Here is a 27664-nt window from a genome sequence, read left to right as displayed (position 1 = left end):
AATCGTACGAGGGTGTTTGATCAAACCACCAAGGATAGTTCAATCAAACATGCTTCACCAATTTTTTCCCCACTCGCATTTTTATTTCGTGGATGAAAGTGTAACCCACAATTGTGAGATCACCCAACCCATCTCTTAATAATGGGTTTTTTCTGGGTATTCCTCCTATTATATTTGAACATTTTAGACTTCTTATTCCCCCTAACACACGATTCTCAATATCTATGATGAGATGCAACATGTAATCTCTAGTTTGTCTTTTTGGATTCAAGGGACCTCTCTCTACTATTCTATTATCGACCATGCACAGAACCAAATCCATTTGGGTAAAAGATTGACTGCCTTCCTAACCTTGACTTTGAAAAATGCTTTGTCTGAATCAATCGAAGGGTCCTCTGTTAACTAAAATATTATTAGAGAATTTTGAAACTTGTAGACCTTGATTCAAGATGTCCTTCAATATCAAATCAGACTTGGTTTACATTTTTTCTCTGATAGATGTTCAGACGTATTATACCCTCTTCGCATATAAAAAAATCTCCCACTCGAGCCTGTAGTGTCATAAATTGTATACCCTTGCTAGGGTGGTACAATTCCACACTTAATTTAGTACCCACCTTAGTGTGTTTACATCTTGCATTGTAATTTCCCTTTAAACATTTAATTAATTGATTTAATTAAATCTAAAGTCATATTTCATCACTCCTCACATCATAAAAGTGGGCCCTTTACCCTAAGTGTGCCCCTTTTTATTTTATTCAGCTCTAATAAATCATTTAATCATAAACCCTAATTATGTCCTATTTCGACCTTTAAGGCTCGATTTCGTATATCAAAACATGTCAAAATCAGCTATAACTTTGGGATTCTCTCTAAGATCATTGTATCTAATGACCTTGGAAATTTGGTGAAAAGTTGTTGGGACCATGTTGAAAGTGCACATGGTCCCTGACTTTTTTCCCAAAATTTTGAGAGCACAATTCTATGATATTATAATGCTTAACCCTAAAAAATTGGTGGAAAATTCAAATCCTAGGTCAGCCTAAATATGAAATTAAGATCTAGGGTTTCATACATAAGAGTTCTTTTTCTTCATTTGAAAGAATTTGAGGATCGAATTCAAGAAATTTTTGGCAAAGCGATTACAAGGAGCCTTCTATGTAGAAAAAGAGAAGCTTATGTGGAGTCTTCAACAATATTCAACAACATTAATCAAGAATTTATCAAGTATTCTCATTTTCATTTACATTTGCATGCATTTAGGGTTTACTCTCAAGCATAGGGTAGCTCTAGTTTCTTATCTTTTTCATTTAGGATCTTGCATACACACAAGGTTCTATCACACACATTTTTAGTAGATTATCAAATATTTGTGGAGGTGGAAATCACCAACATAGGGGTTTTACTGAGACAAAATCCTATATAGCCACCCAAACCCTTTCTTTTCAGTTGGAGGTGCAGAAACGGGTACCCCAGAAGACTTTTACCTCAAGAAAAGATGCAAGGACAAACCAGAAGTCTCACATTTGCCCTAATCAGTCTGGGATAGGGGCATGGGCCATGGTGCCCTGATCCTCCTCAAAATCAATGAATTTTGGAAGTGTGAAGTCTCAGGATCTCAAAATTGTAGTCTTTCGGTTACAGCGTCCTGTCTGCAGATATAGGATAGGGGCATGGCACCTTGGTCCTAGTCAGTTTGGCTCATTTTTTAGTATTGGGTACACATCTAAATTCCCCCCCTTCTCTGCTTTTATTATCTCAATTTTAGATTTGTAGGTTTGTGCAATTTTAGTTCATATATGCTTCATTATTCATCTCCTAGTGTAGTTGATCAATCAAACCCTAATTTTTCTCATCATTTGCAACAACAGGAATAGAAAACCTAAGAGTTAATCCTAGGCTCTATTTTTCTCACAAGAAGTAGCCAAAGTGAGCTATCTCCCTAGGCTCTTTCATATTCCCAATGTGTTGGCAAAAGTAGGATTAGGTCCTAGTCACCCGATCTCGCTTTTTCCCCCTACACATTTTGGTGAACCCGACGTGAATTTCAATCTTCTTTAATTTAGATTTAAGTTCTCATATTTGAGTGTTTTCACTATTTAAAATTCAAATTTACATTTACAAGTTTCAATTCCTTGCAAATTTTAAAATTTTAGAGGTTAATTTTGCTAAAACCCTAATTTTTCAATTCAAAATTGAACTTGTGGATAGCTTAATTCGGATCATTACTTTCAGATCTGGTTTAGGAACTCATTTCACTCATAAATTTAATTTTCTAAGTCAAAATTTAGAGTGTGTTTGTTGGTTAAAATTGAACATTTCCTTCTATTATTCATATGTTATCATTTGAAAGAGGAAAATTGTTGTCATGATTCATTCATGTGATAATGGGTTAGCTTCTCTTGTTTCAATTTTTCCCTCTTAAATAACATCCTCCTATGTATTACAACAATTTAGTGCCTAAAAGAGTTGTTACGAATCCCTTTAAAACTCTCCCATGCTCTAAGGATGAATATTTGAAGGGTGATCTTGACAACTCTCCTAAAATGTGCCCTTCCCATCTAGATATCTTAGAGGAAGAGGATGATATCATAAATAACTTTCTTAGTGTTACTTTACCTTCCCTACATGATGTCTCTCTAAGTGAAAAGGTATTTAAGGACATTGACTTATCTTCTCCTAAAATTGTTCTTACCAATGGGGGCATGCTAGTGCAACAAGAGGTTATGAACATTTCTTTCAAGGATCTTCTTCCTAAGCATGAATCTTTGGAGAAAAATGTTAATGTACCTCCTAAAGAGTACTCCCCTCATTAGGTTCATTTTGTGCAAGAAGATGGTATTGTCCCTACTTTTCCTAGTAATGGCATTTCCTCTTTTCACTTCCACAAAATTACAACTAGAGATGGTACATTAATAAGAAATGCTTCTACTTGCCCCAAAGCTTGTATTACCCATAAAGATGCCTTGGTGAAAGAAGATGAAATCACAATCAATTTCCTTAATTCTCTCGCCCCTAAACATCCTATTAAACACATTTTGAGGCAAGAATATGATTCAAACACATGTAGTGATGCTCTCCCTCCTAAGGATGAAGAATTAATGAACAATGTTATCCCTTCTCCCAAAATTGGCAATAACAATAAGGACATATTTGTGCAAGATATTTCTAAAAAAAAATTCAATGACCTCACTATTTGGGATGAACCATTAGAATAAGGTGTTGATTATTCTCTACCCCATGAGAAATCCCTAGCCAAAGAGGATGAAATCATGATTGATAACTCTCTTGATATAATCTCACCTTCCATGAATCTCAATCATTCTTCCTCTAAAAAAAAAGCATCTCCCTCTCCTCAACTCGATTCTACTCATAAGGATACCCTAGTTCAAGGTAAGGTTGTTGACATCTCTTTCAAAGATCTCCCTCTTAAAGGTGAGACCTTAGAGAGTAATGTTGATCCTTCTCCTAGAGAGTTTATTCCCCATGTAGATCTTTTGATGATAGAGGATGATATGACCCTTCCTACTAATATCCTTCCTTCTAAAACATCGATGCCTACTTCTAGTCTATCTCCTAAAATTGATCTTATCCATGATAATATTTTAGTGCAAGAAGAGACTATCAATAATTCTTCCAACAATTCTTCTTCTAAAATTCATAAGGACACCTTTGATATTCCTAAACCATCTTCAATCAATTTGATACATGTGAATGAAAAACCTAATAAACCCCTCTTTATAGTTCAAGGTGCTTGTCCTTCTCAAAATTCCCCACATAAGCCTATCTTAGTGGTTCAAGGTCGTTATGCTAATGATTCCTTTTGCACTCCTAAGAAACCTATTATTACTGTGCAAGGAGGTTATCCTACTAAGAGCCCTTATGAGTATGCTAAGAAAATTACTAGAGAGAGTTATCACGTGCTTTCTCATACCTACAACACAAGAAACAATAGGCAACCTAGTTCTCCTCCGGTTATCCCAGCTTAACTTCCTCCCTCTCAACCTACTCTTCCACAAGCACCTTGTATATCAACTCTTAGCAAGGAATATGATCTCCTTGAACAACTTAAAGCTACTCCTGCCAAGATTTCTATTTGGGATTTGGTTCAAACTTCACCTGCTTATCATGGGATGTTACAAGATGCTTTGAAAAACTTAGATGTCCCACCTGCAGTGACACCTAATAACATGGCTGATTTGATTAATCCTACAAACAAACCCAAAGCTCAAATTATGTTCACACAAGATGAGTTACCTTCTCGTGAAATCCAACATCAATATGATCCTCTTATGATTATTTTTATTATCAATGATAGTGCTATAAGACGAACCCTTGTGGACAATGGATCTGGCCTCAATGTTTATGGTGTGGACTTATTGGAAAAGATTAAGGTGGATCACTCTCTCATTGAACCTACTTCTATTTCTATTTGAGGCTTTGATAATGTTGCTAAACAATGTCTAGGTGTCATAACCCTTCCTGTTAAGGTAGGTCCTATTATTTTACATACACTTGTTCATGACATGCTTGGTAATTTGAACTATAACCTTCTATTAGGGATACCTTGGATTCATAGCATGAAATTTGTCCCCTCAACTTTGCATAGACAAGTCAAGTTCATTTATAACAATAGGACATACACCTTGTTAGCTAATACCAATCCTCAAGAACCATTAAAAATCTGGATCTTTTTGTTCAACTACTTCTCATTCTTCTAATTCTTCTACTTTTTCAAATACATCTATTTACTTTAATGATCTTGTTCCTTCTAGTACTCATAATCCTTCTACTCAATAGAAATCTCCTCCCAAAGATATCTTTTCTTCCAAAGGAGTGCTCTCAGATGATGATTGGGGATTTCTAGACTTTAACCCTACTTTTGTAGGAGAGTATAGAGTATCTTGGAAAGAATCTAAGATTGAGAAGGAGAAATCTTAGGAGGAACCTAAAGAGCAACCTACTTTGTCTAAAATACTAAGTAACCACTTTGTGGCTTCTTCTAATTCAAACAATTCTTCAAATTCTTCTTCTAATTCATATAGCATTAAAGACCTATGAGGCATCACCATCTCTTTTTGATTTGGCATCCCTTTATGGTCTTGGTTTTCACATTTTAGCTAAGAATGGTTTTGATGGCAATGGTTGTGGTGCAAATGAACAAGGAATTAAAGTTCCTTTCGAACATAACACACATGAAGCTTCATTTGGACTTGGATATAATCCTTTTAAGCCCACCAAATTATCTAAAAGACCACTCAATGTGAATGCTATATTTAGTAGTGATGATGACCTCACCTCAATTTAATCATCTTCAACTTCTTTCAACACTCATCCCTCTCATAAGGAAATCTTGGTGATGAACACATCTCTTTATGAATCTCCTCAATATATTTCTAATCCCACTTATGAGGCTTTATCTTCTACTCATTCTAAAATTCCTTCTTCTAGGAATATGGCTCTAATAAATTACACTTATCCCTCTCCTAATATTTCTTGTGTACAAGAAAAGTATGACTTAGTGGCCTATTCTTCTCCTATAAACTCTTATCATTCTGAAGACTTTTTAACATTCATCATCTTATACATGTTTTTAATCTCACTTAAAGTAGAGCATTTAACATGTCATATTCAAATACCTCGTTCAATCTATCATGTCTTTAAATAACATTAATGACTATTATGTTTCTCATCATTATGTGACATTGGTAGCTCACTTACTAGGGGCTCATCATTATGTGACATTGGTATCTCACTGACTAGGGGCTCATTATGTTTTCATTCATGATGGTACAATTTCACATGCAATCATACTTTTGGAAGCAACATAATAGCCTATTTCTATCTCATCTCTCCTTCTTGAGATTAAAATTTCCCTTTGCAAAGTAGTGTCTTCTATAAAGATTTGTTATTGATTGTAGAGGTGTATTCATATTTGAATTCCTTCTCTCATATTGGAACAAGCATCCCTGATGGGGATCTTAAGTACATATCCTTAATTGGGACCTACTCTTTGGTGTTGGAAGTCTTCGATCATTCATCAATTTATTTTCTTCATTGAGTAGTATCTTAAAATAAACCCTTCTTTCTTATAAAATGATTCTCCATTAGTTTTTAATCTTGTATCAAATCTTCTTGTGAGCATTTGTCATCTATTTTATTTCATAATTCGATGTGGTAAACATGATATCCTATTTCAACTCACTAAAATTAGCAAGCCAAAATAGGGGGAGCATATATATAGCTACGCTCGAATTTTCATCACCTTCCTTAGTAAGTATTTAGGTGATTTTGTGATTTTATCTAACATGTGGTTTTGTAGGGTGTGGTTCCTAACTGTGTACTACAGATGCTGCAAGGCACTTCACCCAACAACTTGTGGATATATATTTTTCATGAATGTTTACTTTTCTTTACTTTATCTTTCATATGCCCATTATATCACATGAATGCTAAAGTGGGGGCTAAATGTAGTGTCATAAATTGTACGCCCTTGCCAAGGTGGTACAATTTCACGCTTTGTTTAGCGCCCGCCATAGTGTGTTTGCATCTTGCATTGTAATTTCCCTTTAAATATTTAATTAATTGATTTAATTAAATCTAAAGTCATATCATCACTCCTCACATCATAAAATTGGTCCCTTTACCCTAAGTGTGCCCCTTTTTATTTTATTCCTCCAATAAATCATTTAATCATAAACCCTAATTATGTCCTATTTCAACCTTTAAAGCTCGATTTCGCATATAAAAACACCTTGAAATTAGCTATAACTTTGGGATTCACTCTAATATCATTGTATCTAACGACCCTAAAAATTTGGTGAAAAGTTGGTCAGACCATTTTGAAAGCGAACATTGTCCCTGTCTTTTTTGCCAAATTTTCGGGAGCACAATTCTATGATATTATAATTCTTAACCCCAAGAAATTGGCGGGAAATCTGAATCCTAGGTCAACCTAAAGATAAAATTAAGATCTAGGGTTTCATACATAAGAGTTCTCTTTCTTCATTTGTAAGAATCTGAGGATCAAATTTAAGGAGTGTTTGGCGAAGCGATTACAAGGAGAATTCTATGTAGTGAAACAAAACCTTATGTGGAGTCTTCAACAACATTCAATAACATTCATCAAGCATTTATCAACTGTTCTCATTTTCATTTTCATTTTCATTTTCATTTACATTTACATTTACATGCATTTAGGGTTTACTCTCAAGCGAAGGGTAGCTCTAGTTTCTTATCTTTTTCATTTAGGATCATGCATACACACAAGGTTCTAGCACACACATTTTTAGTACATTATCGACTATTTGTGGAGGTGGAAATCACCAAAATAGGGGTTTGACTAAGGCAAAACCCTACATAGCCACCCAAACCGTCTCTTTTCAGTTGCAAGCTCAAAAACAAGTACCTAAAAGGAATTAGAGATCTGCAAAAGACACAGGCACTGCCCAAAAGTCTAACATTTTCACTAATCTATCAGGGACAGGGGTGTGGCGCCCTAGTCCTGCCCAAGATAGGGGCGTGGAACCCTGGTCCCCCCCTTTTTAGTGATTTTCAGAGGGTTACAAGTTTAGGACATTCAGATTTCAACCTTTTAGTTGCAGCTTTTTGTCAGATTCTCAGGGACAGTGGCGTGGCACCCTGGTCCTGGTAAGTTTGGGTCATTTTTCAGCATCGGGTCCAAATTCAAATTCCTCCCCCTTTCATGCTTTTAGTATCTCATTTTTAGATCTGCAAGTTTGTATAATTTCAGTTCATATATGCTTGATTGTTCGTCTCCTAATCTAGTTAATCAACCAAACCCTAAATTTTCTCATCATTTACAAAAAGAGGAATAGAAACCCTAAGCGATAATCCTTGGCTCTCTCTTTCTCACAATAATTAGCCAAAATGAGCTATCTCCCTAGGCTTTTTTGTATTCCCAATGTGTTGGCTAAAGTGGGATTAGGTCCTAGTCACCCGATTTTGCTTTTTCCCCTACACATTTTGGTGAACCTGATGTGAATCCAACCTTCTTTAATTTTGATTTATATTCTCCGATCTGAGTGTTTTTTTCTATTTCAAATTCAAATTCACAATTACAAGTTTCAATTTCTTGCAAATTTCAAAATTTAGAGGTTAATTTTTCTAAAACCCTAATTTTTCAATTAGCAAGCTGAAACAGTGGGGGCATATAGCTACCCTTAAATTTTAATCACCTTCCTTAGTAAGATTTTAGGTGATTTTGTGATTTTATCTAACATGTGGTTTTGTAGGGTGTGGTTTCTAACTGTGTACTGCAGATGCTGCTGGGGGCTACGCCCACTTTTTCACCAGATCTAAAGAGGGTCAAAAACCCAGGAACTTCCCTACCAAGGAGAGACTAAGTTCAACAATGTTCATATTGACTAACACATATGGTACCTCAACTTTATTCTCACTGACCACATAGGAAGCAGGAGGAATTGGATAGTCAAGAGATTTCCCCATCTTTGTAGGGCTCCTACCCAAAATCTTATCTTCATAAGAACCTGATTCAAGTTCTGCAAAAACATCATGACAGTACTGGGGAATAGTGGGATGATAGGACGAATCTGCCACCAGAGGGTCTTCCAGAAAAGCAACACAAACATGTGATTCAAGGGTTTGAGAAGCTCGAGCCCCCCCCCCCCGCAACCCCACCGATACAAAATTCATCGCAAGCTACACACAATAAAAATGAACATTTAGCAAGAAGCAGCTACCAAAAGATATTTTAGGAGTAAACTTTCATGGGAACCGAAAGAAGGACATATTAGAGGAGACCCGCCATTAGAGATAGCTTCGAAGAAACTTGCTCCCTCAACTCACTAGTGTTTGGTTAATAAAATTGTTATTATTGTTGTTATTGTGGTTATTGTTGTTATTTTTATTGTTATTATTATTGTTATTATTATTGCTATTATTATTATTATTATTGGCTTTTAAAAGAATTTCACAAATTTAGATGATCCTTTCTAATGTCTAAGTCATAAATTAAATTTATCATATTTTCATAGTTCATGTTATTGGTTGTAGTATATTAGTGGATTCAATTGTGTAAGAATTATTTGCATCAATGTTTGGAGTCACATTGGGTGAACCATAATCACGATGAAAGAGAATAATTGAAGGATAAAATATGATTTTTAAAGTACTATGTGGTTCCAAAGAGGAAATTTTATTTTCCACAATATATATTTGTAATTATAAATTTATTGCAAAATAAGATTATTTTCAAAATCCTAAAAAAATAGAAACATTTCAAAATTTTAGTTATTGTATATTGTAACAAGTAAAAATGTATAATAAAGTATTGAATATATATGTTTCCAAATTTATGAATTTTTTACTAAAATTATGTTTTGAAATTATTTATGTTATAATTATTAAAAATGAATGTATGAAATATTAATTATTAAATTATAATCAATATTTTAAAATTACCTTTAAGTAAACAAATTCAATTTTTTAACATTAGTTATTTTATTGATCTAAAATAAATTTGTGAAGTTAAAAAATATAAATAAAAATATTTTGATATTCAAAATATGTATTTAAATAGTACAATTTTGAAGTAATCATAAAATTTTATTCTTTGTCAACATCTTATCATTAATTTTTTTAATTCATTAAATTTAGGAGATTTTTCATTAAAATTGTACATCAAAGTTCTCTAATAAATGTAAAAAATTATTATAAGGGATCAATACATTATGACAAATCTTTAAAAAGTTACTTTGAAAAAAATAAATCTCGTTTTACATTTTGATAAAACTTAATTTAATTTTAATGAATATTGCAATTTACGAAATCTAATCTTTTTTATAAATACATTATTGGTTGAGTATTTATTTGTTGAATTTTTTGTCGAAGTTGGTGCTTTGTCTTAATTTTGGCTCATGGGAACTCATTTGAATCAAACATGTTCTCAAGGAATTGTGTAGATGATTATTTTTCATGTTGGCGTACCCATAAAGATGTCTCAAGATCAAATCACATAGGTGACTAACATAATATGACACTTACCACAGAATGACCCTATCTATCCACGGGGAATTTTTGCCATTATTGTTATAGAATAAAAGAGGAGAAAAATCTAGAATAATTAAGTATATTATTAATTAGTTAATCATTTATTATATTTATATTAAAATAATTTAATGTAATATAATATATTTTAAATTAAAAATCCTTGACATGGCAGATATTAATGTGATATGGCAGATATTAATGTGACATGCATAAAGGTTTCTCTGCTCTCTCTTTCCATGCTCTTGCGATATCCTCATGTCCCTATCTTCTTTAAAGATTCTTTGAATTTATTTTTTTGTAGACTTAAATTATCAAGCCTTTTCCACGCTCTTGCAATGCCCAAGAACTTTCTACTCCCTTTGCCTTTGAAATTGTACGAAACTATATATATATATGCATTTCATTCATTCGTATACATAAAAACAAAAGGTAATTAGAACAAAGTTACATTGTAGTGAAAAGAGGAATGTTGATCGAACATTGTTGTGCAAAGGTGAAACCCTAGACTAGAATTCTAACGTTTTGTGTTAGGGAGCGAAGTTGCCATCCTATGCTACTTTGTCTATGCTCAACTAGTATTGTGGCAGTTTCTACAAAAGAATCAATTTTTGATACTTCCATTGTTCTAGTTAATTTGAGGCAAAGGTCAAAATCCCCTCCACCTTCTACAAAAGAATCAAGTTCCATTGATCTTTTTATTTTTCTTGCTAACTGCTTTGAAGCTTTGCCACAAGGGGAAACCCTTTAAACTACTCTTAATCCTGAATTGTAAAATTCTCTCATGGAATGTTAGGGGGATTTCCCTCCCGCATCACAAATAAGGGATTAAAGATATTATCCGAAAATGGAGATCTGATGTAATTTTCCTCCAGGAAGTCAACCCAAACTCCAAAAACTTAACATGCATAGAAGAGTTTGGAAAGTTGTTGAATTGTCATAATTCTATTGGCATAGTTGATCCAATTCATTACAAGCATACTAGTCATGCCCAAAATTGGTTGACATGGTCATATTATAGAATTGGAAATGAGAGGATGTTTAGTAGGTTGGATAGGTTTTATATCTCTCCCAACTTGTAGCCTATTCAAGAGCATTCTGGTATTTTGGGTAGAGTTAGCTATTCTACTACTCTTTCAGATCATTTTCCCATCCTACGCTCTATTTCTGGGTCTAGTTTTGCAAGGAAGGAAGCCCATTTACCTTACAAGATCAATGTTTCCCATTTAAAAATTCTCCATGTCTTGCTATGCTTGTTGGCATTTAGAACTCCTTATGTAAGGCTCAAGAAGGAGAATCTTATAGAGATTAATGACATCATGCTATTTCTCAATGTGCTGTGTTCCTTTGAGCATTTGGAAGAAGACTATCTTGGCAAAAAAAAGTAAGGGGAAATCTCTTCATGGAAAATTGAAACATTCTAGAAAATTGCTTCTTTCCAATCCAAATAATACTAGCATTTAAACCTCTTTAGCTTCTATTGAAGCTCAACTCCACAAACTTAACAAGTATAGATGTCAAGGAGCTAGATTAAGATACAGTTTATCCAAGATTAATGAAGGTAATAGAGGTTCCAAGTATTTCTTTTAATTTTTAAACTACAAATATCAAAAGGAGTACATTGTAGCAATATGGAATGAGTCTGGTCACATTTTTACATAATTAGATGACATTAAGACTTTGTTCAAATATTTGTATCAGAAACATTTTTGTGAAGACTCTAATTGGCTTGATGCTCAACTTATCTTGGAATAATACATTCAAGATATCATACCCAAAAAGGTGGATTCTAAGTATAGTCGATTTATTGATCATGAATTATCCATTGAGGATCTTGAGCATGTTGTCTTCTCAATGCCCCCTTACAAAAGTCCTAGTTTTGATAGGCTCTCAGTTGAATTTTGTCAAATGATGTGGCCATACATTAAGGAGGACTTTTAGTTTCTTATACATTGAGGCTTTGGAGCAAGGTTATTTAGAGCCTTTTAATAATAAATATTTAATTATTTTTTTCTCAAAAGGGACAAATGAAGGCTCTATCTCTGGTTGGCATCCAATTACTTGCTTAACACCTCTTATAGAATCATTGCTAAAGCATTAGCATTAACCATAAAATCAATGGTGAAATGTATAATTATTTTATTTATTTATATCACATTAATTTTACCTTAGTTTACAGTTTTAAAAAATCAAATTAAAGATGTTTTTAATTTATTGAAAAGTATTTCATATAAATATCTAATATTTATTTATGATGGTGAATATCCCCCCAAAACTCTATATCGTTGAAGTGCCTATTATACAACACCAAGGGCGAGTTGCAGAAGAAGTAGATAAAATGCCATCAAGCTGGCATCCCCCAACAGGGCCATTAGTAAAATGGGAAACTAGATGCGACATCAAGCTGGCATCCCCCAACAGGGCCATTAGTAAAATGAGAAACTAGATGCGACATCAAGCTGAAGGCCATAGCCACGCACAACAAAATAAAATGGTTTATGTGGAAATAGCGACTGCCTCCGCTAAGGACCCTTGTTTGTCTCAATAAAAAGTAAAGCCCTTGAAGATTTAGTGTATAAATACCAAGGAATGTGTGACTTGTCTAAGGATTTATAAATGATACTTTTACTATCGTGTAGTTGACAATAATTTTAATTGTTCTCGTCATTTCTAGATTATAATCTAGTGCCATTAAGGGAGTGCATGTCACCATTCTTCTAGAGTGGGAATAGATGGCAGCCTTATACACCAATACCGATTAAAATGTCTCCCTATAAGAAAGAAGAAGAAAGACCATATAAGATCCCCTCAAAGTAGAAAATATGCCAACAATAGATGATCAAAACTGGATATAGAAGATGGTTCATGATCATTGAACACAATTTTTCCTTTTAGGAAGAAATAAAATAAAAGGTATATGAATGATGTCTTCCCATTCCTGAAAGGAAATGTAGGAAGATATCTCAAAATGTATGGAGTCTCTAAAAGTTTCTTAGTTGTCCCATGTTGATGCTGAAATTTGCTTTCTCCAAATCATACATTATAAGCCACATTGCTAAAAAATATGATCTAAAATTTAGTGAAGATGAATGAAGAACAAGATCCAAAGACAAGGATCTCCTCTAAAGACAAAGATGCTTACTCCAAATATTAGTCCAAAGTATCCACACTCATGTCGAATTGTAAAGAATGATTATATAGAGAATGAACAAGAGGGTTACAGTGTTCCCTCCCGAAAACTAAAGAAGAATGAACTCTATCAAAGAAAATATATATATGTCAATGCTATTTCCCAAATCTGCTAGATAGAAGTCCACAATAAAATTACAATGTTTATCAAGTAGCCATCCTTAGTCACTATATTTGGAACACAATATATATCTTGTTGCATTGGATCACAAGAAGATATAGATGTAGCAACACAAGCTTTATAAAATACAACAATAGAAGGACGAAATGGAATGCAAGGCTCAATAACTATATCACTTGTGAGAATACCCAAGTTCAAGTAACCAAAATTATCCTCAAAATTAGTCTATACTAGAAGTGTGATCATTATCTGAAGAATCAAAGTCATCAATAGGAACAAAGTATGAAAATGAATATAATTGAGATGCATGATCCACCACCCCATTAGCAATGATTAATAAATTAGGAGTGAACTCCACAATCTTCCCTACATCACTATGAGTTATTTGATAGATTAAAAGGAGATTATTTATCAAGTAAGGTACACACACACATATTATTTCCCATAAAAATTGGTAGCATATTACAATGCTCAAATAAAAAGAACATAGACTTTAAAGATGCCATATAATGAGAACCTCCTAAATCTAGAAGCTATCTCTATGATTCATGACTTGTAGTATCACAAAGAGAGTATAATTTGTTCTTACTTATCCCAAAAGTTTGACTCTTTTCCTTGCCAAACTATTTTTCTTTTTGAAGTATCATAAATTGTACCCCTCTATAATTTCACACTCATTTTGTGTTCTCTTTCGTGGTTGTTATCCTCTATTCTAAGTAAGTCCACAATTGAGGATGCACTCTTAAATTTGTGTCCGTATAATGGCCTAAAACCTTTGAGGTGATTCTTGTGGTATATTTTGGTCTTTTTAGTCATAACCTCAAAAAACGTGTTTAACGTTTATAAGGTCCCTTTGAAGTTTTAGTCGTTTCCTTTTCTCAGTTAATCTTTTTCTTGACTTTATCTAATTTTGGGGTTAAAACCCAAAATTACTCCTTTTTGCTTTACTTGTAATTTGGGTTTTAAACCCCAAATTAAAAGTTTTGGTGTGAATTTACTAGGTTGAACATTGGAGTTTGAAACTCAAAGTGCACTTAGTTGTAGTTCAGGTTTCAAAACCTAAAGTGCACGTTTTTAATACTACACGTGCATATATTAATGAAGTTGCAGTTAGGTTTTCAAGTTGTAATTAATTTCTTCTTCTATACTTTTTATTTATTTTTTATCATTTCATCACTTAATTTCTTCGTGAAGCACCTCTTTTCTTTTGTTCTTGTGGATTTGAGTGAGTTACTTCCTCATTTGTGATAAATTTTGTAGGTATGTCTCATTGTTTCTTGTTTTATGTTATTTAGGGTTTCTTTTTTTGTTACTTAGTCATATATCCAGGCCTATCTCTACATTGGGATGTTGGTGGGACTTGTCTCCCAATCAACATGTTACAGTGTTGGTTAGGGAACAAATTATATCATTCAACATCTTGTGGGTTTTCATTGGTTGTTTCAGTTCTTTAACACATATATTTGTGGGATATGATGCTCCTCCATTATTGAATTTTCTATGCTCACCATGTGTTGGTGACTGATTTTTGAAACCTGGCCAACCTTGAATTCCTTACACAATTTGTGAGATTTTCACACAACACTTTCCATGTGTTGATCAAGATTTGAAACCTAATCAACATGAATAAGGTGGTTGTTGGCTTTCAAACCCTGATGAACATATAGTCATCAAAGCATTATCAAGAGTTGTTCACCAAGTTTTGAAACTAGATAAGCACCAAAGTTCCAAAATATGCTCATTGGGTTTTAAAACCCGATGGACATATTTTTATATATTTCACTGTAGTTGCTCATCGAGTTTTAAACCTGATGAGCATGTTTAGTTTAGTTTTGAGTTCTACCCTAACATGCAAATCAAATTTCAAAACTTGATTTACATGTTAGATCCCCTCACTTGCAAATCAATTTTTGTAACTCGATTCGCATATTTTTATTGGTTTTCATCATAGAAACTTGTAAATTGGGTTTTGAAACTTGATTAGAAATTTTTAGTCATACTTTGTTGTAAATCGGGTTTTGAAACCTGATTTACAAGTTTTTTTGAAATCATGAGTTTTTCTAACCCAATAAGATTTTGTCAAATAGTCTTGCCATCACAAATGTCAAAGTTGTCACGAAGCAAAAGTATGAAGTAAAAATATAAAAGTATTTGAACATGTTCTCAAAGAGTTCAATTTCTTCAAATGTCAAAGACATCAACAACACTGAAATTGGGCAAGTGGAGATGTCTAAATTCGTGCAATGAATGGAGAATGGCCACAAAGCTTCAACATGCTTTTGCTCATCAACAATGGCCTTCACCTAGTTGCATCATTCCTGGTTATGACTCGTGATCTTGAGTTCAATATGCAACAATGACTCACTTTAACAAAGAAACTAGGAGTGTCATAGATTCAAAAGGGAAAGTACTAATCAAATAGGATGCTAAGTTATTTGACATAAAATTTAGATGTCCAGATGTAGATGAATATGTGGATGTTTCTTTTAAGATGGCTCCAGAGTATTGTGATAAGAATACAAAAAAATGCAAGAAGAGCGTAATCACTAACTTGCTTCAACCATCAAGGCCAATGATCTATTGGGACACAATGGACTACTGAGAGGGGAGTGAATCAGTGGTGATCAATAAAAACTTTTACTCCTGAAAGATCTAAGCTTTAATGTCAATAATCACAAAATCATGAGAAGAGATACTAACACATGAGCACACACACACACACACATAAGAGAACATCACATAACACAAGTGTATACGAGGAAAACCCATGATGGGGAAAAACCTTGGTGAGAAATGTTGTTGGAATCTACTACTCCAATCCAGCCTCACATGTAAAACTGATTACAATATTTAGGGCACCAACCCAAGGAGAACCAACCCCTACAGTTTTATAGGCTACAACCCAAAGGAGAACCAACCCCTAACTCTGAGCACCCACTCAGAGATTACAATGAGTATACATTGAATATAGCTTAAGTACCTTGTTATAGATGATATTTTGTAGCACCTTACCAGTTTCCTATTGTCTTTCCTCTCTATGCTCTTTGCTCTCTACACTCTTGACTATCTCTCTCTATGTTCTTAGACTTCTACTCTATTTTGATTTCTAATCTCTATTTTCCTCTTTTATGATCTTTTCTACTCTTCTTTGGCTACTTCTTTGATATTATGTGTACTCCAAATCCGTACTTTTTCTCTGGTCACTGCAACTGTCTAATATTCTTTCTCTATGTTCTCTCCTGCCATCGAACTAGTTTTCTACTACTCTTCTCTCTCTCTGTTTCTGCAAATCACTAGATCTTCACCATTGCATACTTCTTCACATGCACTCAGTTGGTCTAATCTTAACTCATCACCCCAGGATAGTGTTATTCTTCCTCATTGTCATGCCACATGGTCAGGACAATTTCCTATGCACCATGCAGATCGCTCATTCAGTTAGTCCAATTGGCAATTCAAGTTCCCAGACACATCAATAGTCAACTTGTAATTCTTTTTGACTTTTAATATGGACCGTTAATCTCGTAGATTTAACCTAAAATAGTTAGTTCACCAGTTGGTATTATGGGGATTTCACGAGCCACACCATCAACCACATCTCCCACATTTTCAAACTTTATCTCGAGAGCATGCCTGCATTCTTGCCAAGAGTTGAAGTTCAAATGTACATCTAATAAATAAGGTGGATCTGATCTTCTAAATCTTCTCCAAATATTTTCTCCTCATCATCATTAAATGCAATAGCTTCCTTCTTTAGATCAAGCAATGGGTTTAGATTACTATCTTTAGTAATCTTTGCTTGCTTCCATCTATTTTGCTACAACTTAACCACCATTGTCAAATCTCATCGGAATTCTTCTTCATTTGGTCATCTTTGTATCTACAAGATTAGCTACATCACCTACAACAATCTGATCTTATAACCTGTCTGTAAGATCTGATCTCCTGCATGTTGATCATCTTGATTCATGCACCTACTGCTACTAGATCACCATTAATGAAATCATTGATTACTTGCCCTATTTGAATCAACATAAGATTCAATATACCGTTAGCACCTTGTTAAGCAATACTGCATTTTTGTCAGACCACCTGGAGCACACATGTCATCACATTCGACATCCAGGTTGCTCTGTCAATCCTAATTGGAATCCTCATGGTCTTCTGAGTCTATCAACTCACAAAAATGACTTCAAAGTCGGTTACAATCTTTAGATATGTCGGCAAAGTAACCATTCATCTTTTTCGACAGGTGTTATCTGATTCACTCCATATGTTCCACATCATTTGGTCAAATTTGGTCAAGGTTGATGTGGACTATTGGGTTTCTTGGAGGCAATCTCTACAAGTACATCAAGTTAACTCATTCCAATAAAAATTCTCAAAACACTATCAATATAGGTTTAATTGTCAAGATGACATCTACCACTTATTTCACCTTTATAACCTATCTCGATCACCTTGTGATGTCTTTTGTTCCTTTCATCGGCATGATTTATATCGATGAGAAACTCGCCTTCAATTTCTCTTATCGCCATAGGCTATCCTGAGCACATTCTCCATGTTGATTGACCTTATCGATGTAGGTTATCCCGAGCTGGAAGACTTTAGGCCAAAAGACCACTCATCAGAATAGTTATAACTATCGACATAGGCATGAATTGTTAAATCGACAAAATAAGTTACTTCAATGACATACTGTTAGCTCAATTTCATCAGCATAGGTTACTCAAATCATAAATTACATGGTGACAAACTTCGTCGGCATAAGGTATCCCAAAGTGTGTACCTGTCAGTTTAGTTAACACTCTTGGATTAACATTTGGACACTATCCCATCAAAACAAACCTATCCCGATGATCCCACATGAACCAGCATCATCATAGTTACTCCGACACTAAAATCCAAAGACCTACTCCATATCGACATAAGTTATTCTGATCTCCATATAAATTACTTTGTTCTATCGCTATAAGTTAGGCAGATGATCATGCCAAGGGGTCTTCACTTCATTCTTCCCCTATCGGAATAACTTACACTATCGGCATAGAAAAAATGTGTTATTCTGCCTTCAAAAGCTACCCCAATAGGCATCCTCAGTCACTTGGTTGGCATAGCTATTATGACACAATGATGTCGGAGTAGTTAACACTATCAACATTGACCAGAAAATGCTACTCTACCTTTGTCAACTATTCTTATGCACCTCCTCGATCTCCTGGTCGGCATAGCTATTCTGATGTAATGATATCAGGGTAGTTTACTCTAATGGTATTACATGAAAATGTTACTCTGCTTATGTTTAGCTATCTTGATAAGTAACTTTGCCCTAGTTTTTAGTATTGCTATCTCGATATCACTCTTTGACCCAATATCGGCCTAACTTATGCTGATAGCAACTTCCTCGATGCAACTTGGTATCGGTAAAGTTATCCCGATAAGAATGTGATACTTATTTATTAGACCATATTGAGATTGGTATAACATAAATAGGTCTTGTCGATATACATGTTTTCACTATCCTAGCTTCATAACATCCAATAGAAACTTGATAGACACAACATAGGCATTGTGGGAGTCTACAACTTCATAGTTGATCTCTTCTACGACATCTGCCATCTTCATCAATTTTATCACTGTGATCTCTACAAGTCTCTCCAAATTATGACAACAATCAACCTGATCATTGCCTTCAACTTGATCATAGTAATTCTTCTGCAACTTCATCAGATCTGCACACACACATGTTGACATTAATGACAACTTCAATGCCAACAATCTCCCCCTTTGGTGTTGATGTCAACACCATTTTTCAGTCTTCCCCTTTGACAACAATGCCAAAGGGGACAACTCCTCATCATTCTCCCCCTTTGAATCATTTGATTGTGTCCACCACTCCTGCCTTTCACTCTTCCCCTTTCGACACATGGCACTATTCCTTGTTGTAGCCAATATGAACCATTATTACAATATAAAAATAAGTGTCAATGCTGCTTATAAAAATCACTTGTTTCCTCTTGAGACCTGCAATTATTCTAATTAGATTTATTATTCTAATTAGTTTGCATCCTTATGTACATGGATGTGAAACAATAAGACCATGTCTCTTCATAGTGATCTTGTTCATTTCAAAAAATTTGAGGGTGAAAGATATGATCTTCATACAACTCCCCCTCATGCCCTGCATTCACTTGTTTCCTTTTCCATACTTGCTTGACTCCCCTCCTTCCTTCATTCACAACTTCTGGAGTAGCATCAATTTTCTACTTGTGTTGGACAACCCTTGCTCTGCAATACCTTGCAGTGTGACAAAAATTGTGACAGTAGTAGCACATTGTGTTCTTGCTAAATGAGGAAGTAGGTAGCTGTCTATTAGCCTGATTTGTTCTCCTTCTCCAAATCATGCCATTGTGACCAGGTGCAAATGGAACAAAACAACTTATTGACCTTCTTGGAGCACCTCTAATTTTGTTCCATGCAAAAAATTTGTCTCTGATATGTTCTACCATCTCTTCTAGGCTGACCATAATTTGTATGCCTTGGAATTTTGTTGGAAGAGAGAGTGGAAGGGCTACCATTTTACTAAAAAAAATTATTTCTACATTCAAAGCTCATATGACCAACTTTGTTACAATTGTAACATACAATATCTACATTTCTTGGAGCAGCAAATGGACTCTTTCTATTATAGATGGGAACAAATCTATGTATCTTTCTACAACTTGACATACTATATCCATGTGCATGACAATTTTGATAAACTACATCTTTATTTCTAGAGAAATGAGCTTGACCTTTTCTAGATCATTTTCTACACCCACTTGCCCTATCACAGTAACCAAAGTATGAGAAACAATAACCAAGGAAGGATGGCCAATTACTTAGAAATTTATTTTGCCAAGTGTGTGGGGATCTTGTAGGTTGGTTTGCTCCACTTCTTCTTTTGTTGTTGACCTTGGGTTGTTTATTTGCAGCATTTCTTTCATCTAATCCTTTTTGTCTCCAAAATTGTCTAGTCTTATGAGCAACAACAAAATTTGGTCTTCTTCCAATAGGAGGTCTCCTTGACTTACTACTTGTGTCCTTATCTCTGTTGTAGCCATCTTCATCTATCTTTCCTTTTCCTTTTGAATCAACATGACTCTTCCTTGTAGCAGAAGCCTTCATCTTCATGTTTTTAGCCATTGTAGTCACATCTATCTTCTTCCTTGGATCATTCCTAACTATGAAGGTTTGTCTATTATCATTATCACCCGAAGAAAAAAAATGTATCTCCTTCTTAGATGAGTTTATGCAAGTAGAACATTGACCTTTCTCATATCCAACACCTTTAGTATCCTTGGAGTGCTTTAGTTTTCTCAACATCTTATCCCAATCCCCTGTGTTGTCTCCATATTTTATTCTCATCTTGAGCTCCTCTTGACACTTCTCCAACTCTAATGTTAGCATTGTGATTTCATCCTTTAGATTTTGACACTCTTTTCCTTTAGTCTCCACTTCTAGCTCTAGTTCCTCACACCTACACTTCTTGGTATCAAAATCTATTTTTGATTCTTCATTTATCCTTTTAGATCCTTCCACTTGTGCTTTTAGATTGGCAACAGTTTACTTTGACTCCTGGAGACACTTATTCAGCTAGTGTATTTCTTTAGTGACAGTATTCTTATACATTCCATAATCTATCTTTACTTTTCTGAGTTCTTCTAATTCAACTGCCATAGCTGCAATATTTCAATTTGATTATTCAAGGCTTTTATTTAATCTATCTTGTTCTTCAATAGAAATTTTTTTTTACTTCTCATAGTCTCTCATCACCCTTTTGCGCTCATCAAGTGCACTAATAATCTCCCCTTCAAGATCCACTTCAGCTATAACTTCTTCTTCATCTTCTTCTTCATCATCACTATCGAATACATCTTGCTTTCTAGATTGAGCTCTACTATCATTTCTTGATGTATGATCCTCACCTTGGACCTCTTGTGCCATGAAAGTCAGAGTTTTCTTTAAATCTTCACTGCAGCTACTATATTGTCTTCTTTTATTATCTGTACATTTGTCTATTTCATTATTCTTCTTTCTTTCACAATTTGATCCAATCGTGGTAGGCTCTTCATCATAAAGTTTCTTCAGTCTATCCCATATACTCTTTGAAATTTTGCATCTATCAAAGTGTGAAGATACATCATCAGATAGCCCATTGAGAATATCCTTCATGGCTGGAACGTTGCAGTCATATCTTCTTTTAGCTTCAAGATAAGTAGGAGGACTAGTAGGAGTAAAGTAACAATTTACTATAGACATCCAAACATCATAACCTAAGGAAGACAAATAGACTTCCATCCTACAAGACCAAATAGGATATTTTGAATTATCAAACATAGCTCCCTCAGATTTAACCATTTTGTCCAGACACTAGAATCTACCCAAGCAGGTGAAAGCTTTTCAACTAGGGAACCTAGGGCTTTGATACCAATTGTTGGAACACAATGGACCACTGAAATAAAAAAATTTACTCCCCAAAGATCTAAGATTTAATGTCAATAATCACAAAATCATGAGAAGAGATACTAAAACATGAGCACACACACACATAACATGAGAGTATATGAGGAAAACCCACGGTGGGGAGAATCTCAGTGAGAAATGTTGTTAGAGTCTACAGCTCCAATCCAACCTCACAGGTAAAACTGATTACAACATTTAGGAAACCAATCCAAGGAGCACCAATCCCTAGCTTTAGGGCACCAACCCAAGGAGCACCAATCCCTGCAGTTTAATGGGCTACAATCGAAAGGATCACCAACCCCTAACTCTAAGCACCCACTCAGAGATTACAATGAGTATATATTGAATACAGTTTAAGTACCTTGTTACAGATGATATTCTATAACACCTTACTAGCTTCCTCATGTCTTTCCTCTCTATGCTCTCTGCTCTCTGCACTCTTGACTGTCTCTCTCTCTGTTCTTAGACTTCTACTCTATTCTAATCAATGATCTCTAGTGCACTGTCTTATGATCTCTGCTACTCTTCTCTGGCGGTGTCTCCTTTGTTGTTTTGTCTAGTCTAGCTCTACACTTTTTCTCTAGTCACTACAACTCTCTATTTTTATTTCTCTCTGTTCTCTCCTTCCATCGATCTCAGTTTCCTAGTACTCTTCTCTCTCTATTTCTGCAAATCACTAGCTCTTCACTATTGCATACTTCTTCTTCACATGCAATCAATTGGTCCAATATTAACTCATCACCCCAGGACAACATTATTCTTCCTCATTGTCATGTCACGTGGTCAGGATAATTTCCTATGGACCATGCAGATCATTCATTCAGTCTCCAATTGGCAATCCAATTTCCTAGACACATTAATAGAAAACTTGTAATCATTTCTGACTTTTAATATAGACCATTGATCTGCTCGATTCAACCTAAAATGGTAAGGTCGCAATTGGTATTGTGGTAGTTTCACGTGCCATTCGATCAACCACATCTGCCATATGTTCACACTCTATCTCAAGAGAATGCCTACATTACCATCAAGAATTGAAGGTCAAATGTACATCTGATAGATCAGGCGGATTTGATCTTATAATCTGCTCCAAATATTTTCTCCCCATCATCATTAAATGCAGCAGCTTCCTTCTTCAGATCAAACATTGGGTTTAGATTACTATCTTTAGTAATCTTTACTTACTTTCGTCTGCTCGGCTATAGCTCAACCACCATTGTGAAATTTCATAAGAATGCTTCTTTATTCAGTTAGCTCTGTATCTGCAAGATCAACTACCTCACCTACAACAATTTGATGTCATAACTTGTTCGTAATATCTGATCTCCTACATGTTGCTCCTCTTGATCCGCACACCTGCTTCTACTGGATTGCCATTAATGAAATCATCAACTACTTGCGCTGTTTGAATCAACAACAACTTCATTAGACTGTCATCACCCTTTTTAGTAACCCTACATTTCCATTTGACCACCTAGATCACACATGTCATCACATTCGATCTTCAGGTCGCTCTATCAATCCTAATTGGCATCCTCGTACTCCTTTGAGTCTATCAACTCACAAACATGACTGCAAAGTCGGTTACAATCTTCAGATATGTCGGCAAAGTAACCATTCATCTTTTCAACAGGTGTTATCTGACTTGCTCTGTACATGCCACATCATCTGGTCAGATTTGGTTAAGATTGATGTGGACTATCGGGTTGCTTGGAGGCATTCTCTACAAGCACATCAAGTTAACTCATTCTAATAAAAAGTATCAAAACACTATCGGTATAGATTTAATTGTTGGGATGACATCTACCACTTATTCTACCTTTATAACTTATCATGATCACCTTGTGAAGTCTTTTGTTCCTTCTGTCAGCACGAGTTATACCAACGAGAAACTCACCTTCAATTTCCCTTATCACCATAGGCTATCCTGATCACAATCTCCATGTTGACTGACCTTATTGACATAGGTTATCCCAAGCTAAAAGACTTTAGGCCAAAATACCACTCATCATAATTGTTATAACTATCAGCATAGGGAAACTTGTTAAATCGATATAATAAGTTACTCCCATGATATACTGTCAGCTCACTTCCATCGACATAGGTTACTCCGATCATAAATTCCATGGTGACAAACTTGATCGGCATAAGGTATCCTAGAGCTTATACCCATTAGAATAGTTAACACTATCCCATCAAAATAAACTTATCCTCATGATCCCACATGAACTAGCATCGACATAGTTACTCTAATGATATAACATAAAGAGGTCTTGCTGATATACATGTTTTCACTATCCCAGCTTCACAACATCCAACATAAACTTCATAGTCACAACATAGGCATTGTGGGAGTCTGCAACTTCATAGCTGATCTCTTCTATTACATCTGTCATCTTCATCAATCCGATCACTGTGATCTCTGCAAGTCTCTCCAACTTATGACAACAATCAACCTGATCACAACAACTCTTCTACAAATTCATCAGATCTGCACACACACATGTTGACATCAATGACAACTTCAATGCCAACATGATGACCAAATGTCCTAAGTGAATTTAGGGAAGAAATTGGAGATATATTAACTTTCCTAAGAAGGATCAGAGGCCTACTTGCCTCACATATATTTCAATATTGAATATATCAATTCATTCAAATAATCAGGAAAGGTCGGGATATGATCTATTATGGAGATCTTATTAGTGCTTCCATTTGTGAACAACTCTCCCTAGTGACTAATACCCAATAATTTTATGACTTCATATCCGATATATGATGTCATATCCATGAGACATTTTTGAAGTCTTGCAATAGAAAGAGAAAAAGATGTTGTCCCTATTCATAAGTATTATCCCCAGTTGATCTACAAGTAGAGCCTGAATCATTTTTTGAAGTTCAATGATAATTGTTTTGGAGCACTGATGTGCTCACTTGATCAAATCTTAGAGAAAATAAGAGTTTCAGACGAAGCTTGGAATGCAGTGAAGAAGTACATAAGTCTTTTTATTTAGTTTCCCACATTTTACTACATCTGGATTGGTTGTTGTGAAGGTGAACCCTTCATGTTGCCAAGGTACTTGAGTGATAAGATTATCCTAATGGAGTTATGTTGACAGATCATAATTTTTCATGGTTAGCAATCTGAAGCATATAAAGTGAACTTCAAATTTCCTCTTGCAATTGGTCATTACTCAGTGATCACATCTTACAAGGCCAAGCAAATGGAAAATGAGATGCAAGGGATAACCATGAAAAGATTCAAGAGGAGAGAAGACTTCGACTACCATGGCATGAAGGATAAACACATAAAGAGTTATACTCATGTACATAGGATCATAGATATCTAGGAAGAATGTAGCACAAATGAAGATGTGAGGAGATTGGATTACAGTCGACTTACACTGGAATAGATTGAGAATCTTGACCTAGCAAATATTCCTAACATCATGGAGGATGAAGATGATGTAGTGGATCCTAAATATGTACAAGGTAATATTGTCGAGACTCCTCACCCTAGGATCCAATGGTATCAAAAGGAATTCACCTCCATCAAGAAAAGATTCTAAAACATTCTGGAAAATATGAACATATGGTTCCAAAAGAAAGGAATCAGATTGAAGGCCTTCAAGATAGGATATGAGAGCTCGATATTGCATGACCTCTTGGGAAAAGGTGTAAACTCAAGGCCAAGAATATAGAAGATCCCTCTACCCCAAATAAGGGACCTAAGCTCAAGTTCATGGTAGGAAAGGAAAAAGGTTAGTGTAGGATCATGGGGGGCCAAAAAGTGGCGATGTGAAAAAAATAGCCTTCTCCACTCTCCTAAAAACACGAAAATCCGTGTTGACTTTTTGCTTGGCTTGGGTGTCAGTACACCTTGGTATGGTAATTACCTAAGTAAATCGGATATCGGATAAAATCGGATATCTGATTTTTATTTGTAATTTTAAATTAAAAAATATATTATTATAATATATAATGTAATATTATATATTACATATTATATAATATATAATATATTATTATATTATATTATATATTATATAATACATATTATATAATATAATATTAGATTATAAAATATTATATTATATTATATTATATATTATATTATTATATTATATAATATAATATAATATAATATGATATATATAATGTAATAATATATTATATAACTATATAATATATTATTACATTATATATATCATATTATATTATATTATATTATATAATATAATAATATATTATATTATATATATTATATAATATAATATTATAATATAATAATATATTATATAATACGTATTATATAATATATCATTATATTATATATATTATATAATATATAATATAATATAATATTATATATTATATAATACGTATTATATAATATTTTATTATATTATATATATATATATATAATATATAATATAATATAAAATTATATATTATATAATACATATTATATAATATATTATTATATTATATTATATATTATATAATATGTAATATAATATATTATATAATATAATAATATATTATATAATATATTATTATATTATATAATATATTATTTTAAAATAATTTAAGTATAAAAATCAAAAATCTAAAGGATATCCAATTTTTTGAGATAATATATTTCGACTGTGACAACCCGTGAGTCATTTTTAACCCACGGGCTGTGCAATTTTCTAGAAATCCAATATCCGATTGCATTTGATATCTAGTGTTTTGCCCAAAAATTGCTAAAAATAAATTGAAAGGTAAGATTTTTATTGTTTTCAATCATTTTCATTCAATTTTTGTATTTTTTTAATGTTTATTTGATTTTTCATTGAAAATATGGTTTTTTTCATGAAAACTAGGTTTTTTTTAAATCAAATACAAAATTGTTTAAATTTGTTAACTAAATTCAATTGTAAAATGGGGGATAACAATGAAAACATTGATCAACCACAACCGCAACAACCAAACCCTCCTTTGCCAAACACCCCCTCAATTCAGGATTTGATTGCACAAAATTTGAATGAGTTGAGGGGGATTGGAGATGTATATCATAGGATCCCTCGTCTAAACCCAATGTTTGATCCTCTCACATCGATCATAAAGACTATGGAAACCATGATTGAGGAGCACAATGCTGCCCTTTTATGGTGAGATTCTATGAGGGAACAATATGCAGATGGCTTGTCGTATAAGGAGATCAAGGATCTTGAGATATCGAAAGTCGATATCACCTCATTGTTTGTGAATCCTTGCACTGGTCAACCCGTAGACCCCAAAAAAACAAAACTTTCTATTAATTGGTGCACAAATGATGGTATTGTGAAAAAATTTGGGGATCGTTGGTGGATGGTTTTCAACAGACCACCCAACAACAATCTTGATGTCCCCTTCTACTTCATAAAAAAATTGTATGTTGAGTTTGTTTTACGCAAACATGCGAACTACTTTGACATCCAACCTTTCCAAGGTGTGGGTTTAGCTATGCCACAAAATAGACCTGGGGCAGTCAGAGTAGTCCAAGGCCCATATGTCCTCCCTCCTCCTGTTGATCCCCCACCTCCAGTGCAGCATCCAGATATCATTTATGAGGTAGCTTCACGGACCATATCGGCTATTCACTCTTTGAGTAGCCTTTTGGTTTCTCAAGCTCGGTTAGTAGCTCGGCCTACTTTTGATGGTAGCAGTGCATCTGGTGGCACTGACACGTTATCCTCGGCTCCACACATATGCATGCCCCATAGTTGTGTCATGTGTGGGCACGTATGCTTGGGTCCAGTTGGACAGCTTGTTGATCCTCCTGCAAACAGTGCA

This window comes from Cryptomeria japonica, chromosome 8 (genome assembly GCF_030272615.1).
Source record: "Cryptomeria japonica chromosome 8, Sugi_1.0, whole genome shotgun sequence".
Lineage (NCBI taxonomy): Eukaryota > Viridiplantae > Streptophyta > Pinopsida > Cupressales > Cupressaceae > Cryptomeria > Cryptomeria japonica.
Note: the sequence above shows the minus strand (reverse complement) of the source record.